The 17,553-nt window shown below is 45.5% G+C and overlaps 1 protein-coding gene and 1 pseudogene across 1 annotated transcript in view; one reads left to right on the forward strand and one right to left on the reverse strand.

The window, feature by feature from the left end:
- LOC129015142 (neuroblastoma breakpoint family member 11-like) overlaps positions 1-17,553 on the forward strand; it is a 2,260,169-nt gene that overhangs the window by 289,380 nt on the left and 1,953,236 nt on the right.
- Positions 1-17,553, reverse strand: part of LOC129015470 (myomegalin-like) — a 73,708-nt pseudogene that overhangs the window by 11,445 nt on the left and 44,710 nt on the right.

A 17,553-nucleotide genomic window follows, 5' to 3' on the forward strand; every position in this document is an offset into this window, starting at 1 on the left:
TGGGTTGAGGGGAGAAGAACACATACCTTTCAGCCCCTTCTTGGAATTGCCATAAAGTGCCTCGTAGATTTGTAGCTCTGACTGGAGGGACTCAAAGAGCTGCTGTTTCTCTTCACACTGTTGCTGCAGGAGAACCAGCTTGTGCTGCTGTCTGACCAGGGAGAGGCAAGGCCCACTGAGATGGCAGAGCCACTCAGCCACACCAGAGCAATAAGCTGAGAGCCAGATGTCAACTCAGGGGGTCATAAAGGGTTACGGTTAGGGTTACATCTGAGCCCCAGATGTCAACTCAGGGGGTCATGAAGACCATCACTTATTTTACAGATGTGGAAATGGTGGCTGAGGGAGGTCAAGTAACTTTGCTTGAAAACACACCATTACCTACATTAGTTCAGAGCAGAACAGACACACCAGCACAGTCTCCTTACTGCTCCTACAGTGCTCTTTGCATTCTGACAAGCAGTTACAGGGCTTATGCTGGGACCAAGCATCACAGCCAGTATAGAAGCTTCCTAGGTGATGGTGAGACTAATGTCCTATATCTAATTGGAAGCATGGGAACCCTTCTTTTTCATGTCTCTGATATACTGAAGACTTCTATAACAGAGTTTTACTCTCTCAACTTGGGAGTGACAAGGCATTCCCAGAGAAGTCCTTTCTTCTGCTCAAAGTGCCCCACCCCCTCTCCACGCCCCGACTGACACACAAAACTCAGGAATAGCAGAGGGAACATTGAGGTTTCCAAAAGAGGACACCAACTGTCTTGCCAATATCCCTTCTTGTAATGTAAGAATGAAGGTAAGAATGAAGAATGCTGCCTTCTCTGTCAATGGGTCCCCTCTTACCTGGAGTCGTTTACCTGGAGGGAAAGACATTCCTCCCTGAAACGCAAGACCTCTCGCTGCTCCTCCCTCAAGTCTTCCAAAAGCTGCTGCCTTTCTACCTTCTGGTGCTCCAGCTCCTTTTCCAGCTCTTGAAGATGGGATCGAGAGGACAGCTGAGCCTCCCTCAGGCTTTCCATTTCTTGGGAGTGCTCTGGTGAGAGGAACACAGGAGGACTGATTTATTATGATGGGGCCAGAGCTCAGCAGGAAGATGACCCCAAGCACATCTGCCCTGACAAACAGAGCTAAGGAGCAGGGAAGGAAGGCCCTATGTTGGTGGGGAAGAGCATGCTGGCTCAACATCCCCCGCAGTCTAGAGAATGGTGCCTCTCTCTCTTTGCAAAACCCTTCATTCCACTTATTTAATCTGTCCTACCTTGCTCTTAGAGAAATTCTGCTTTCTAATGCTCACCACTTGCCAAGTGCTCACATATCATCTGTTCAATAATCCATTCTTGAATTTTGACAAAGATCAACGTCAAGATTTCTTTTTGGAATATACCATTTTCATTATTTTGAAAACTGGGATATTTGTTCTTTTTTGAACTTGCAGCACTTCTCTGATCTTCACAAGTTGTCAAAGATTATTGAACGGACTCTAAAAATACAGCTGCAGGCTCAGTAAGTCCTCTGGGGAAAGAGTCACCTGAGCCTGGCAAATTGTACTCATTTAAATCTCTTACTGTCTTCTCACCTGTGAGATCTGTTCTATTCTCTCCAAGCATGTAACGGTAGCTTAGTAGTTCTGCCCTCTTTCTTATCTGTTAACTTTTGTTTTCGTCCCCCAGCAGTGACCTTTCCTCTCAAATCTAGTTGCTAATACAGAAATCAATTAATTAAATTAATTAATTAATTTAGGTGGCTAATTTAGAAGTATCTCTTGGTAGCTTTTTCCTTTTCCACAAGCATTCCTTCATTCTGAGCTTAATCCTTTTGGATACTATTCTGTCTTTTTATGGCTGTTCAATAAATATTTGTGAATTAAAATACTTTGTTACTGATAATTTGATCTGATCAAGTAGACCAACACCAAAGTCAGCTGCCTCTCAGCCACATGAGAAATGATGCCCACCTGTGAGGGCCCCCTGGCTAGGGCTGGGAAAGTGCTGGGGGGCATTTGCTAGTGCCACTCGGCATGGAGTCATAGTACTGACCAGAGAGGGGCCCTGAGTCTATGAGTGAGGGATGTGGTGAGGAGGCAGAGGGATAGCAGAGCAGGGCCAGGAACAACACATGCTGCTGCCGTAAAGTCTGGAGAAACTTGAGAGGGAAGATAGGCATTCACACTCCCTCCTTTACTGGTTCCAAATCAGTTGTGAGTGAAGGGAGGTAGAACATATACCAGACTGGTATCCAGGTTGATAGCTCGTGACTCTGGATATATGCAGGTGGGCTTGTACGGAAATGATGGATTTCCTAGAGCTCTTCGCTTCTGGGGACTAGGAGTCTGAGGGGCCCATAGTTGGAACATCTTAGAAAGCAGCCTTCTCTAGACTGAGAATAGCTGTGAGTTTGGGTTGGTGGATCTGAGTAGCTCTTTTACCTCTACCTTCTTTTGTTTGCTTCTCCAGTTGGTGATTAGTGTGGCCAGGGAAGAAAGAAACTTAAGAGTGACCACAGTTTGTGGGTTTCGACCACGTACCTCTGGAAACATGACTCAGTTGAGCCTGAAGTCTTCGATTTTCTTCCCTGAGGACTCTGTTCTCATTGCAGAGCTGAGGTATGGACTCCAGGCCCTAACTGTAGAAGTTAGAGGTGGATCCTGTCCCAGAAAGTACACATTTGGGTAACAGAAGCTTCCAAAAGTTTCCCATTCTTTATCTCTCAAAGATAGTGCCCCAACCCAGCAGAAAACCCCAAGGACTCAAGGCCTGGCCCTAAATGAAGCATGGGGGGCTAGGTACATGTTTTCTGTGTGCCCCTTCTCAGTGGATTCTTTGCGTGCATCATCACATGCCATAACTGCAATGGTGCAGGAGGCCCGATCTCCCTAAACAGCTGCTGCTGTGGTATAGGCAAGACAACAACATATGGAAAGACTGGCCTCCATGTGACAGCAGCTTGGAAGGAGAGTGTAAGGAGAAAGGCCACCTTGGTAAAGAGGCGAGGGTAGAGGTGGGAGGACCCTTACAGACCTGGTTCCACCACTTATCAATCACACAACAAAGGCACAGACATCAGCAGTATATAAGCAGATTAAGTATGGGGTGAGAAGTCAGGTGACTCTGGGCACCAGACGTAGTTCTGCCTTAAAGAGAGTTGCTCTCTAAACTCAGATATATTCAGAAAGTAGGGATGACAGTACTTGCCCACCTCCCTTGCTGGACTGTTCAAAAGGAGCAAGTGAAGTAAAGAATATCTGTGAAGCTCTGCCTAAAGGTCCCTAAATAGAGCCAGAAACAGGAAGGTCTGGACCTCTCCTACCGCTTCCACAAGCAGTAGAGGTCAGCTGGTGTTCCAGTTGCTCCCATAGGCGGTCATTGATGCAGATGGACTCCTCCAGGCGCTGGGCGCTGGTGCAGGTTCCAGATTTCACCAAGATGCTCTTCCAGCAGGTCAGCCCCTGCAGCCAAACCACCAGGACATGGAGAGAGGTGGGAGACGGAGAATCCTGGTTACTGATGGGGGTGGGGCTCAGCCAGGGGCCTTGCAGCAAGACCTGTAAATATCACTAGCCTTCTGCCAACTGTGTCCTCTCACACGGACACCCAAAAGAATGGTAGTTTTGTTTAAACAGTAAATGTGCTTTCAAACACATAACAGTCACTTGCTAAAAAATCTCCATGGGCCTCCTCCCACACAGGGGTCTTGTGAGAGTTCCACATGTTTTAGAAAAATAACTGAGGGCTCTGGACAAGGCCTGCCTAGCATCTGGAAAGGTATGGCCACCTCCTGGGTGTGACTATGAGGATGATAGGTGAGATCTCACTCTACCTTTCTTCTTACTGACACGTGAGCGAGCATTCTTTAGCAAGGGACAAAGCCCTTCCTCCCACCCTTAGAAAGAAGGCCTAAAGTAAAAGTATGTGATCTTACACTCACCCTATGCAGTTAATGACTGACACTGAATGCTTCCCTGAAATCACTTTTAATATGGAAGATGAAAGAATAGCCTGGAAGGATCTAGAGATCTGAAGGCAGATTAGAGAGGGGACGACACCCCCCTCCCCCTGCCAAACAAAGGAAAAAGATGCAGAAAAGTCAGAGGGATGCTTACACTGGACATTAACTGCACCATTTTGCTTCGGGCTCAGTCTTTTCCTGAAAATTATGATTGTCTTACTGTTGGAACTGAGCGGCATCCCACCATTTATGAGCTTAGCTATACTTCTCCACTTGCTGTGACTGAGTTTTGTGCACAGGATGTATGTGCAGGGTTGGGGAGCTGCACCCTTGCACCCTTTCCTGTGACAACTCCTGACTGATGGAAGAAAGTCCCGTCTATGCCTGGCATTCTGGGGGGGGGTCTAAGAGAGTGGGCTGCAAAGAGGCCAGGCTGCAGAGAGACGGAAGGATATGAGTGTGACAGCACAAGAGGTGGGTCCATGACTTCCCCATATCCCTACAGAGCACTGAGGCCCTGGGCAGGAGAATGAAGAAATGTACTTGGAAAGGATTGAGCGCTGATACAGCTCTTGCATTTTATACCCCTCACTCTGTGAGCCACGGATGAAGGAGGAATGAAACAGTCCAGCCTGGGTAGGAAAAGAGTAGACTCCGAATGAGACTTCTTTTCAAAGGCTGCCGTCTCTACTTTGTGCTTTACCTGTGGGTTTGGAGTTAAGCTGGTACACAGAGGAGCCTGAGGATAGGTCCCCAGATACACTCCCTTTCTGAGGCCTCATCATGTCCCACTGGCCACTGCTGCCCAGGTACCCAGGCTCCAGGATTCTTCCCAGTTCTATGGTGCCCCTAGGAGGAGAGTGAGGCTGAGCAGAGTTGAGGTAGTGGGAAGAGTCGGCTTCCAAGTCATTGCTCGGCAATGTAGCTGTGGAAGCAGGAGGAACAGTGCTGGCACCTGGGCAGAAAGAAACATGAGTAAGAAGCAAATGGGGTGTCAGAAGGGAAGGATTTGCAAGGAAGTGTGTGATTGCTAAGAATAGAGACTAAAAGGAGACCTGTGGAATGTCAGAGATCCCAGTTCACTGTGGTATACCAATTAGACTAAGGCTCATAACCTAGAGGTTGTAACTCTCACCCTTTGCATTTCCTAGCAGGAGACACAAGAGGTAGAGAATAAAGTATCTTAAAGTCATCAGTATACACAATGGAAAAGTCCAGTGGCCCCGCTCCTGGCTCCTACTAGAATCCTTCATGACAGACTCCAAGGAAAGTTCTAAAAGTAGGATTCACTCCCACAGTTAGAAGTTGTGAGTGCAATGGAATACAAGATTGAACACGAACATCTGTTTGTCTACATGTACTTGCCTTTCCCTGAAACTAACCAGTCAATATGTCCGTTCCACCTTGGAGTTTTTCAGAAGAGAAAGGGGACATGAAATCAAGCTGGATATGGTGGCCCTAGTTCCTCCAGACTGAAGAACTCTTTGCTGAGGCTGGGGAAGGGTCTATGTAAGGCAAGTATTTATTTGGATCCCATCCAACATGACTCACGGAGCTGCAAAGTGTCATCACTCCTGTCTAAAGAATCATTGAATACTATTCCACAGAGGCAGGTAGGACCTTTCATTTCACAGGCTGACACTTTCATAGACCCTTTGAAATCATAGGCCTTTCCCTTGAGCCCCATCATCTCCACTTCTCTGTAAAAAGAAGCCCAGCATGGGGGAGATGGGTAAAGAGGTGGGCAGAGACACAGTTTAGAAGAAAATTCAGAAGCCTGCTTTCTTTCAGGGATTATGAACATAGGCAGCAGAATAGACAGGTAGCTCCTCCTAAGCAACAGGAGTGAGATCGTTGTTTCCTCCAACCAAGCCAAACTCCTCGGAGGGGTTAGTGTAATTGCCACTTGCCAGTTTTTAGCCCTACTTGTAGCTGGTCCTCAAATTTGGGTACATATTGGAATCACCTGAGAAAGTATGGAAACATACACTGATTCCTGGATTCCAGAGATTTTGCCTTAATCAATATGGGATACATCTTGAACAATGGATGTTTTAAATTCATTTTAGGTAATTCTAATAGGCAGAAGTTTGAGAATTCTTGTCATGAGTCTCTCCTCCAATCTGCAAAATACTAGATGTTCATTAGGATCACTTAGTTAAGGAAGAAGATTAAAAATTTAAGCACCTACATTTTAGAAGGGATGCAACAAATACATGATTTCCTACCTCTTTCAAACTGCCTTCAACCCCATCTGAACACAAGGCAAAGGGGGAAATCAGTGGTTGCAGATAGTCAGCTTACTTTTTAATCAAGGCCATGTGAAGTTTTAAGTCTATCAGCAACAATGATCAGTATTCTCATGTTCCAGTTCCTTGGCCACACAATACACAGCACATACTCTAAACCATGCAAAGATACCATACACAAGATTTTAACCCAGGGACCTGAAAGGCCACCATGCACCACTGTCCACATGGAAAACTGGCTCAAAGCAAACAATGAGCTTGGATAAGCAATGGTCCCTTGGAGAGGACCTTGACTTCGGGTGGAGAAAGAAAGGGCTACAGTCTTCCTCATCTAGGCTGGGACCATTCGAATTCCGATCAATGGCTTCAGACTTGATGTAATTCCAATTTAACCCAAAACAACAGACCCTGTTTCAGGGACAGTGTTCTCCTTCCATCCTTCCCTTTGGGCAAATACAAATGTGGAAAGATAAAGCAAAAGGAGGCAAGGGGAAGAAATGGAAGCTAGAAAATACTCTTGCCATCTGTCATGGGGCACATCTGTTACCCATCCATTGTTGGTGCCAGAACTGCTAAAGTAACAAGTGTTAGGTCAGAAACACCAGCAGCTCCTACTGGTCTCTAAAGAGATGGAAAAAATTGTTGCAAGGAGTCCCCAGAGTTTGAACAGCTGAGCTCGGCCCCATACTCTAAGCAGGATGGTGACAAAGCCTGAAATTAAGCTGGATATGGTGGCCCTAGTTCCTCCAGACTGAAGAACTCTTTGCTGAGGCTGGGGAAGGGTCTAAGTAAGACAAGTATAAGTAGAAAAGGTATAACAGAAATGTGAAAACTGGAGCAGAAGACCAGATTCAAGCCCATTTCTCCCACTTATTAGTGAACCTGAACAAGTAACTTCACTTCTCTGAGCTTTTTTTTTTTTTTCTCTGAGCTTTAGAGTTCTCTGCACTAGACAAAGTATCCATTTCCTGGGTTGACAAAATAAATAGGCTAGGCCGGGTGCAGTGGCTCATGTCTGTAATCCTAGCACTTTCGGAAACCGAGGTGGGCCGATCACTTGAGCTCAGGAGCTCTAGACCAGTCTTGGCAACATGGCAAAACCCCGTCTCTACAAAAAATACAAAAAATTAGCCAGGTGTGGTGACACACACCTGTAATCCCAGCTACTTGGGGGGCTGAGGTGGGAGAGTCGCTTGAGCCCAGGAGATCGAGGCTGCAGTGAGCTGAGATTGTGCCACTGCACTTCAGTCTGGGTGACAAAGTGAGACCCTGTCAGACAAAAAATAAAATAAAATAAAAGGAAGAAGGAAAGAAATAGGCTGGTCCACATGACATTTGGGGCTACAGGGAGGGGGATGCAAATTCTTGGCTATTGTCTTGCATCACTGGAAACTGTTGGCATGGTGACCCTATCAGTCTCTGGCTCACCTAAGCTTCTTTACAGGCACAGAAAGTGCCTGACAAATAAGTTAAAGTTCATTCAAACTGCTTTCTAACTGTTGTGCTTAACGTGCTATGAGAGAGCAAATTCATGTGAAGGTTTGTCATTTTTTTCTAAGCTATCAGTGACCACCAGCACACTAAATTTATGATGAGCATCCAGCGTACAAATACATCAAAGCATTTTCTAAAAGGTGACTGTCCACAGTCTACATAATTATATGAGATCAATTGTCTTTGGGAGTCAGAGGATGGGATTCACAGTCAGATGCCATAGCTGGTGCTGTGGTTCTAAGCTGCCTATGTGTCACCTGTCCCAGGGCAGGGATGAACCCTGTGCAGTAGGAAAAGGGGCTCATCATTTCCTCTTCTGAATCCCTCTATCATTATCCTTTTTGCTCCAACCTAATGATGTCAGGAACTGAACTTGATTAACAGCATTTCACAGCAGAAAAATACAATAGCCACACAAAGGAGTCCACTGAATGTGGCCAACTTTTTCTTGGCCACTTCATCCTGCAAAGGCAAAGCATAACATCCCCCTCCCATCCCCTACCAATGAGCAGTCCATCAGTCTGTCAGGGATTCAGCATACTTGGTGGTATCCAACACTGTCTACAGTGTGAGAGCACCAGGTCTAGAGCCTTGTGAACATTATCTACCTGTTAACTGACAAGACACACAACACAGAAATAACAGTAAATACATTTCCAAAAAATAAGCAAGCAGAGCTTTCCCTCACTCTTCCATTTGTAACGTGTACCCGTGTTGTTTTTTTAAACTCTGCCATCCAGCCCGAGCCATGCAGAGCAACACAGTGTGGGGCTGCTATTCGCAAGCACACAAATGCAGAAGTGCTCACTTTCTCCCAAATGCTTCTGCAGCATCTGCAGCTCCTGCTGAGCCTCAGCCAAGGAGACCACTGGTGTCTCACAGCAGCCAAGGAGGGGAGGGCCAGTGGGGCTGAAAGGCAGGAAGCTGGATGGAGCTGAGGGCAATGGTGCCTGAGGAAGGCTAGCCAGCTTCGGTATGGAGTGAAAATGAAAACCTAGGAACAGAAAGTTGGGAGAAAAGAGACATATCATCATGAGAAAATGAGAGAAAAGAATGGGTAAAAGACTGAGAAGGTAAAACCATTCCCTGACCAGACATCACCCTGCGGAGTGGCTATTACCTAGTGTGGTACAGGATGAGACAGCCAAGGGTGACCATTGCTACCAGAGGCTGGCCTGGCTGACCTTCCCTCTTCTCCCCTGCCAGGGCTATCCTGCATATATCCTCTGTGTTCATCTTGAAAGCAATTGGCTAAAGAAGGTAAGGTGGCATTACTGAGCCCCACCCCAGCAATCCTGGACATGGACAAGTCAGAGAGCCTGAATGCTCTCAAGGGCCCCTGGGGCTCTGTTCCCAGCATGTATCAGTCCTTGGCCCTGGGACAAGACTCTTTCTCCACCTAGAACTCCTGACAGCATCAGGTCCCATTCTGAGTAGGAGAGATGTGAACAAAGGCTGTGGGGAAATTTTCATTACTAGTGCATGCAGTTGAGGACTCTGATGGAAACAAACTTCAGAATTCCAAATCAACATGTTCATTCACCAAATTAAAAATAGATGCCTTGGTAGAGTGGCTTAGACAAAATGGCTTGCAAATCCTTCTGGGCATTTAAATCACATAGCAAAAACACTTAATATATGTAGATTCTTTAGGTCTTCTTGATTCTGTCTAGGCCTTAATGTAGACTTACAGAATTATAAATTCTTGGAACAGGAAATTTGCATTAAAAAAAGTCTTCCCTGATGATCTTTAGGCAGCCCATCTACAGACAGGTTTTTAGAAACCGTGGCAAGGTTCAATGTTTTAAATTGTTTCCTCTTCCCTAAAAGGGCAGGTGGCCAATGGAGAGGGAGCAGAAACCAAGGCTGACCTGTAGAGAATGTCTAATGTAGAAGACAATGATTACATCCTAAAACACATCCCAATGGTGCTGGCACCATTTCAGATCAATACTGCAAATACACTCAAATTGCCAGGTAACACAGCCCAGGCATTCTTTGAGGAGGCATTCTGATTTTTTAAATCCTCTGTTCCTCATCTTCTGCTCTGTTTGAACCCAAAACATTTAAGCAGATGTCTACAAGTCTGGAAGCACAGCTTTTCCTCATGATTCTGGTCCAGCTGCTGCCCACTCTGGCCTAGAAACTTTGAAACCAGGCTCAGGAAGCATTGGAACACTTCCTCTTTCTTAAGATTTTGGTTGAATTGTCTTCAGGGAAATGAGGGCAGCAGAAGAAAGCACTGTGCTTTCTGGGAGCACCTCTACTCAAGTCAAACCTCACAACAAACCACACTGAAGGCAGCCAGCCAGCTATGGTGGGAGATAGGAGGGGAAGACAAGGTTTACCTTTTCCGTGCCATTTCTGGTACAGGGCTGTGAATGAGCAGTGTACCCTCCAGCAACTAAGCTGGACTTGTAAATGAAATGCACCCCTTTAACTGCCTCCAAGATATGCATTATGTACATATCAAGGACTGCCAATCCATTCATACATCCATTAATGGTAACGTACTATGAACAGAACCTTGTCTGAGGCTGTTCTCATCATCCTTGGCTATGAAATAAGTAGCACTACCTCTTGCAGAGGATCTCCATGCAGATTTAATGGGTAACACACAGTGGATCAGTAGATGTGAATTTCCTTTCATCCTATGGCTGCTGGAATCCTGGGAGAAACATTTTGCCTTTTTGCTCCCGGGATAAAATGAGAGAAAAACCAATAAAAATATTTCTTTTTAAATGATTAGCCAACTACTGGTCAAAGCTGGTATGCAGATCAAAACCTGATGTGGATTACTTATTTTCTAAAATATTTTCTTAAATCAGACACAATTGGCGAATGAGGGTGGTTTCTTGAATCTGTCTAGGTTTTGATGCATTTAGGCCCCTAACAGTCCAAACCTCTGTCATTAAAGAAAAGTCAAACAGGCAGCAGAGAAAGAGGAGATGAAGCTTCTGCCCCATTGGCTGTTGCATACCTGAATGGGCCTGGTTGGCCTCCTTGTGGGGATTCTGGGGAGTTGGCAAGCTGATGGGGTTACTGCTGGATTCGGCCTTAACCCCCTGAGATGCACTGCTTGATGATGGTTTAGAAGACAACACAGCAGAATGACTCGAATGATGGATGGAATCTATAAAACCCATGAATGAAAGAAAACGTATGACGTTCTACAGAGAACTGGAATCCTGGCCTTATATTTAGCCAGGGGTACCAGGGCTAGAGTCTTGCTTTCAGGGAAAGAACCAAGCACAAGCACTGCTAGCAGTGTTCATTTTCTTGCTTGCAGACAGCTCCTATAGTGAGGCAAACCACCTTAGGGATGATAGTGGTGCTCTGAGCTCTGAAACATGAAAATGGCAACTCCAAAAATATCAGGCAAGACTAGCAGCATCTGTGGACACCCACATATACTTAGGGAACACTGCTCAGGAATAAGTAGCAAGATCATTGTAAGAGAGATGAAGGAGGTTTTCCATCTTAAAGAAGATCTAACCGACAGAGTCACCGAGGAAGAAGAGTCTGCCGTGATCTTCTCACTCTCCCCACAATGGCTCACCTTGTGCCCAACAGCACGTACATGCCCATGGAGGCCAGGGTGAAAGAGGTAACTTGTAGAGTCAGGAGCAGAGCAAAGATCCTGATCCACTGGTGCCTGTGCATGGCACTTGGCCCCACAGCCATGTTCAGCCCGATACACACCATGGTGGAGCTATAAGGCCTGTTTCCTCAGGTCTCCAATCAGTCTAGACAAAGATGGTACCACCCAGAAAGGAGGCTACCTGAGTGACCCGGAGAAGCTTTCTTCTCTCCATAGTGTGTGTACTCGCTGGCTATGTCCATGTCAGAGCAGGCTTCCAGCTCATCAGACAGTAAAGAGGTGCTGCTGGGAGAGCAGTGGGAGTCAGACAAGGCATGGCTGCTGGAGGGTGTGAGGGACTGAGCATCCAGCTTGGCCTGCAGGACTTCAATCACTTTCTCCTTCTCCTGCAGCTCCCTGCTGAGCCTGATTGGGAGAAGGGGGACAACAGGTAAAACGAAGGTCACCCAAACCAACCTGTCCTGACCGTGGCTCACAGGAAAATCCAAGTAAGCCAAGGGGACCATGCCTGCAGAGAATAATGGAAATAACCCACCTCTGCTTAGGAATGGAGCGTAGGTGGGGTGTAGATGGAGAGAGAATAGCTACCTAGTGCTCTGGCCACATAATATGCTGAGGACAAGCAAAGACATAGCTAGCCCTGCTTTTAAGGCACTGCTGCTTAAAGTATGATCCCTGGAACAGTTGCAGCCTGCAAACTGTTTGTTACCATCTCCAACAAGACAAGTATAAAAATTGAAAGCAAGCACTGAGAAACACAGAGCAAACCACTGTCCCAACATCCAAGAGCATGATAAATGGAATCATGTAATTAACTGAATTCAGACCATGTATGTTTCTATGATGAATTAGAAATAAAAACAAAACAAAACAAAAAAACAACACTGTGCCCTTCACTACAGATATTTTCAGAAGCATTTATGTAGTCTGAGACACAAGCATGACACAAAGAACCCCAACTAGTGGCTACAACAGACTCTGAGCCCGTATTTCATTGATCATTATATGAAGCAACTCACTGAGAACTGGGTCCTGAGGCACTGCAGCCTCCTGGTGATCTACACCACCTAGGCCTCTTTCACCAGGTCCTGTTATATGATTCCTTTTTTCCCCCAGGGCAACTGAGTGACTATTAAACTAGCTGTCAACCCAACTTGGGGCAGGTCAACTTTGCCAAAAGCTCATCTTACTTATTAAACACACAGCAGGAAAGCAGGACCCTTAGTGGGGCAGAAGACTCTTGAAACCTAGTTAGTTCACTTTCAGCTCAGACTTTCTAGGTTACTACGCCTGGAGAATTAATGTGCCAATGTAATTCAACCAAAAGAGAAGAAAGAATTTAGTTAAAAACAACAGTGAGGTGTTCAATGAATGCATGAATTCAATACATTCAGCACTTTCCTTTATTCCCCTTGATTTGTGGAGCTGCCGCCACCCTTGACCCTTTGGGCCTCAGTCCCAATCTCTTTCCCAGATTCTCCTCGGAATTACCTGAGGGCCAGTGGCTCAAGTCCAGCTTGATCTTTCTCACTTTTATGATCCTCTGTAAACCAAATTTAGAAAGAGACGATAAGAAATTAGGCTGGTCCCACTTCCCGCATTACAAACACAGGAGCCTATCTGGAGACAGAGTAGTGAGCATTTCATGTGTGCATCCAGAACAGTTATTCTGGGAGGCCTCAGCTTGTCTCTCCAGAGAAGTGACCCCACTGTCCCTGACCTGCTGGTCACCATGATGACTTCCTCTGCCCTAAATCAGGGTAAAACATTTAAAATGTCTTTTGTTCCATTAATCATGAGGCCCTTGCCCAGCTGCCCTGTGGGACACTCCAGCCTCCATGTCCTGCTGCAGACTAGCTCCCCAATGCATATGCCCCACCACAGCTTTCATGCAGAACCTGCACTGGTCTCTGAGGAGATGACAAGAAGCCCTGCCCCACCTCTGCATCTGCCACCAGATGGTGGGTTGGGTGGCTCCCAAGTCTGATCCTACTTTACTCCCTTGGATATTCTCTAGAAATTCTGAGTAGAGGACCCCAATAATAACCAATGTAGCCCTTGAACTACTGCAGCCAGTGCCTAAACCACGTATAAAAGAGCATGGCACTTTATCCATATGTGGAGTACCTGCATGTACATTACCATGCCATAAATGGAGACATCACAAGGATAAGGCATTTAGCGAGTTGGTGGCAGCATCCAGGCTAGAGCTTGGGTCTTGAAATTCTTAGTTCAGGGCTCTTCCTCCTACAACAAGGCCCTTCCATCTCATGTCTCCTACTCCCTCTTAGCATCAGATAGATGCTGCCCCTGCCCCACAGGTCACATTCCATGAGTGGTGAAGTTTCTATAGTTGTAACCATGGCATCTCCAGCCCTGTGTGTTCTTCTCCATGCTCCCCACTGAGCAGTCTTAATCCTGCATTAGCCCCAGGAAATGAAATAGAAAAAGGACCCTAGGAGATGTGGTGGCCACCAGGGACTGGAACTGTGGGGGTGACTGAGAGTATTCCAAAGCCCTGTGGCCAACTTACTGGTGCTGAGTTTGCTGGTGAGCCTCCCTGTCAGCTGGCTTCCCTGGGTGAGTTGCTCCCAGAAGCTTTGTCCCAGGTAGTAGTCAATGTCATTGCTCCTTAGGAGATCCTCAGAAGATTTTACTGTATCTTTTGCATGCTGGGTGATAAGATAACAAATACCTCTACCTTCTCGTATTTTTTGCTTGTAGGTAAGACAGTTTCCGGGCCTGATCCTAAATCAGGGAATCATAGTTCCTAATGCAGGACAGAAGAGGAAAGAATAAGTATGGAAAGTGGATAAGTTATGGAGTTATGGGGGCTTCTGTAGAGATTTCTATGAGAACATCTCTAAGGAACTCCCCCAAGCTGAATTCTGGCACATAAGCCATAGGAGGTATTTAACAGTAAATTCTACCCTGATAAAGTATTGCATTAAAAACCTTAGTATGGGCCGGGCGTGGTGGCTCACTCCTGTAATCCCAGCACTTTGGGAGGCCGAGGCAGGCAGATCGCAAGGTCAGGAGTTTGAGACCAGTCTGGCCAATATAGTGAAACCCTGCCTCTACTAAAAATACAAAAAAAATTAGCTGGGCATACTGGTGCATGCCTGTAATCCCAGCTACTCAGGAGGCTGAGGCAGGAGAATTGCTTGAATCTAGGAGGTGGAGGTTGTAGTGAGCCAAGATGGTGCCACTGCACTCCAGCCTGGGTGACAGAGTGAGACTCCGTATCAAAAAAAAAAAAAAAATTAGTATGCCACTGTTCTTCAACTGTTATATATGTGTTAATTATATGTCCCTAGATAAATCATAAGGTCTGTGAGAATAAACGTAGTTCTGCATTTTACATCCCTTACAGCACCAGTAACACATAGATTCACAGCAGTTACTCAATGAATAATTAGAATAATTTCATCCTAAGTCTAGATAGAACCTTTCGTGTCTTCTGTTTTAACCACCACCTGATGCCTGAATTTCTTCTATGTTATGATGCTGTGGCTGACTGTATTTTGCAATGATGGCCATCATATAAACTCTCATACCATCAACTGATGGGACCCAAAACAAGAGACCCTAAGTGAGAACCACCCAGCTGAGCCCAGTCAAACCATAGAACCATGAAGCATAATAAGTGTTGTTTGAAGTCACTAAGTTTTAGAGTGGTTATTACTTAGCAATAGATAACCAGGACACACCAAGATGAATGTCTGTGTTTTCAACACTAAGTATCAATAACACTTATAACTATGGCAAATAGCAGTGAGAGCTTAATATATGCTAGGCACTACTCTAAGCACTTGCATTAATTCTTTTTTTTTTTTTTTTTTTTTGAGACAGAGTCTTGCTCTGTCACCCAGGCTGGAGTGCAGTGGTGCCATCTCAGCTCACTGCAACCTCTGCCTCCCAGGTTCAAGCAATTCTCTTGCCTCAGCCTCCCGAGTAGCTGGGATTACAGGCGTGCACCACCATGCCCAGCTAAGTTTTGTTTTTTAGTAGAGATGGGGTTTTACCATGTTGGCTAGGCTGGTCTCAAACTCCTGACCTCAGGTGTTCTGGCTGCCTTGGCCTCCCAAAGTGCTGGGATTACAGGCATGAGCCACCACACCTGGCCAGCACTTGTATTAATTCATTTAAACCTAATATCCACCCTTTGAGATGGGTTCTCTTATCATCCTCATTTAATAGGTAAAGACAAAGGCTCAGAAGGGTTAAGAAAGTTGCATGGGTAGTAAGCACCAGAGCTAGGCAGTCTGATTCCAGTATTACTACTATCTATACCATATATACTATTACTTTACTAATATATCCCTAAGAGGAAATCCCTGAGACCCGGTATCTCCCAGATACTGGGACATCATCCTATGCCCTCCTGGTTGCCTACCTGTCTTTTCTGCAGACCTATTCTACCATTTAAATCAGTGTCCTTGTGAATACCCAGACATGTTCTTTCTTCCAACTGCCTGAGCTACCCTACACCAAGCACAAACTTACACATTTTCAATCCAGGAAGTGCCCAAATAGTGCCATCCTTACCCAGGCCAAGAAGCTGATTTCAGCTCCTCAGCCAGCTTCCCTTCTAGTCCATTTTTTGGGAGCTGGGCCTCCAGTGGGGATACTCTCTGGATGAGACTCTCCAGGTCCTTTTTGGCCTGAAGCCCAGGCGAGCAGAAAGCCCCAGTGCCATCAGACAGCCACACCTCATCCTCATCAGGGACACTATGAGGTGAAGACCCCTCCGAGGTGAAGACCCCTCCAATGTGCCAACAGCTCTCAGCTTCCGGGGTCTTTCCAGACTAGACGAATAATCACTTGTAACCGAGAGGGACCAGACCTGGCTCTTGAGGTTCTGAATGACCTTGTTGGCATTCTGCAGCTGGGCCTTCAGATCTCTGATGTCCTTTCATAGGACCGAGATGTTTTCTGACTTTCCATATACCCAGAACTCTTCCTGCTTCCCTAGCTGGTTCTCCAAGGGCTTCCTCTTAGAGGAACTAGCCAGCCCCAGCACCCCTGCTCAGAGCACAGCCCCTCCATCAGGATCACTTCCTTGAGGCTGTTGTGCTCCTCACACTCTGAAAAAAGCCAAAGATGTCTTCCTAAATAAAAGTTGGATGTGCTGTTGTGGCCACTGCCTTTGAGAGGAGGCAGGTTTGGTCATGAGGACAATAATTACTAGGGAAAAAGTTGAATTAGTACTTTATTCAACCCTGACACTGTACTAGGCATTCAAATACAATATTTCTTATCCTCCTTATACCTACAAGTTAGGTTTCATCACTTTCTATTTTACTGACCGGGGAAACCAAAACGTAAAGAGAGGTGGTAAACTAGCTTGTTCTAGATCACTCAAACTAGCACATGGCAGAGCCAAAATTCAAATCCTCCAATGTCCTGTGTTCATTCCACACACGCTGATGTTTCTTAAGACATTAACATGGCCTTATCTATTTAGGATGGCCACAAGAACATAGGAAAAGCTATTCCTGCATGCTGAAAGTTTAATGCTTTCTAAATTTTACTATAATTTAAAAGTTTATTGGGTTACAACTGTGTGAAAAATAGGCATAGGAAAATAAGACTTCGAATAAATATATCAGCATGTTAACATCACTGTATTAGGGCAGTGGTAGTCAGTATGAGAACTAATCCATGGCATTTTACCAGATGCCAGGCACTGTTCTAAAGCATTTTATAAGAATTTACTCATTTAATTGACATTAGTACCTGATGGGGTAGGTAGTTCTTTTATTACTATTTTAACATATGAAGAAACTGGGGCATAGGAAAGTTTTCAAACTGGGATTTAAACCAACCAGTCTGGCCCCAGGATCTTGTCTCTTAACTGCCACACTACACTGCCTCAAGAATGAGAGAGATTATGTTTTTCTTCTCTTCTGGTTTTCAGTGTGGTGGGTGGCCCTATAGTTGTAGTCTTTTTATAATGCAAAACAAAATTATGTTTAACTTATGGTTTGCATGTTTCCAAAACCTCATCTGGTCTCTAAGTAGGCCTTAGTATTTCTATAATAATCAGTTGGCTAGAACTTTATATTATTATTAGTAGTAGTAGTAGTATGTCAAAAACTAATTGTAGAAATTCAAACTTATACTCAGCCTCATTTTGGGTAAGAGTTCTCCTATTAACCTCCTGTCCTCCTCTTCCCCACTACTTGTCAGGTGTGGAACTGGCCAACAGCACCCAAACGTGACAGCTGACTCCAGGGACAGGTGAGCCCCACACCCTGTG

The sequence above is a fragment of the Pongo pygmaeus genome, chromosome 1 (genome assembly GCF_028885625.2).
Source record: "Pongo pygmaeus isolate AG05252 chromosome 1, NHGRI_mPonPyg2-v2.0_pri, whole genome shotgun sequence".
NCBI classification, from domain to species: Eukaryota; Metazoa; Chordata; class Mammalia; order Primates; family Hominidae; genus Pongo; species Pongo pygmaeus.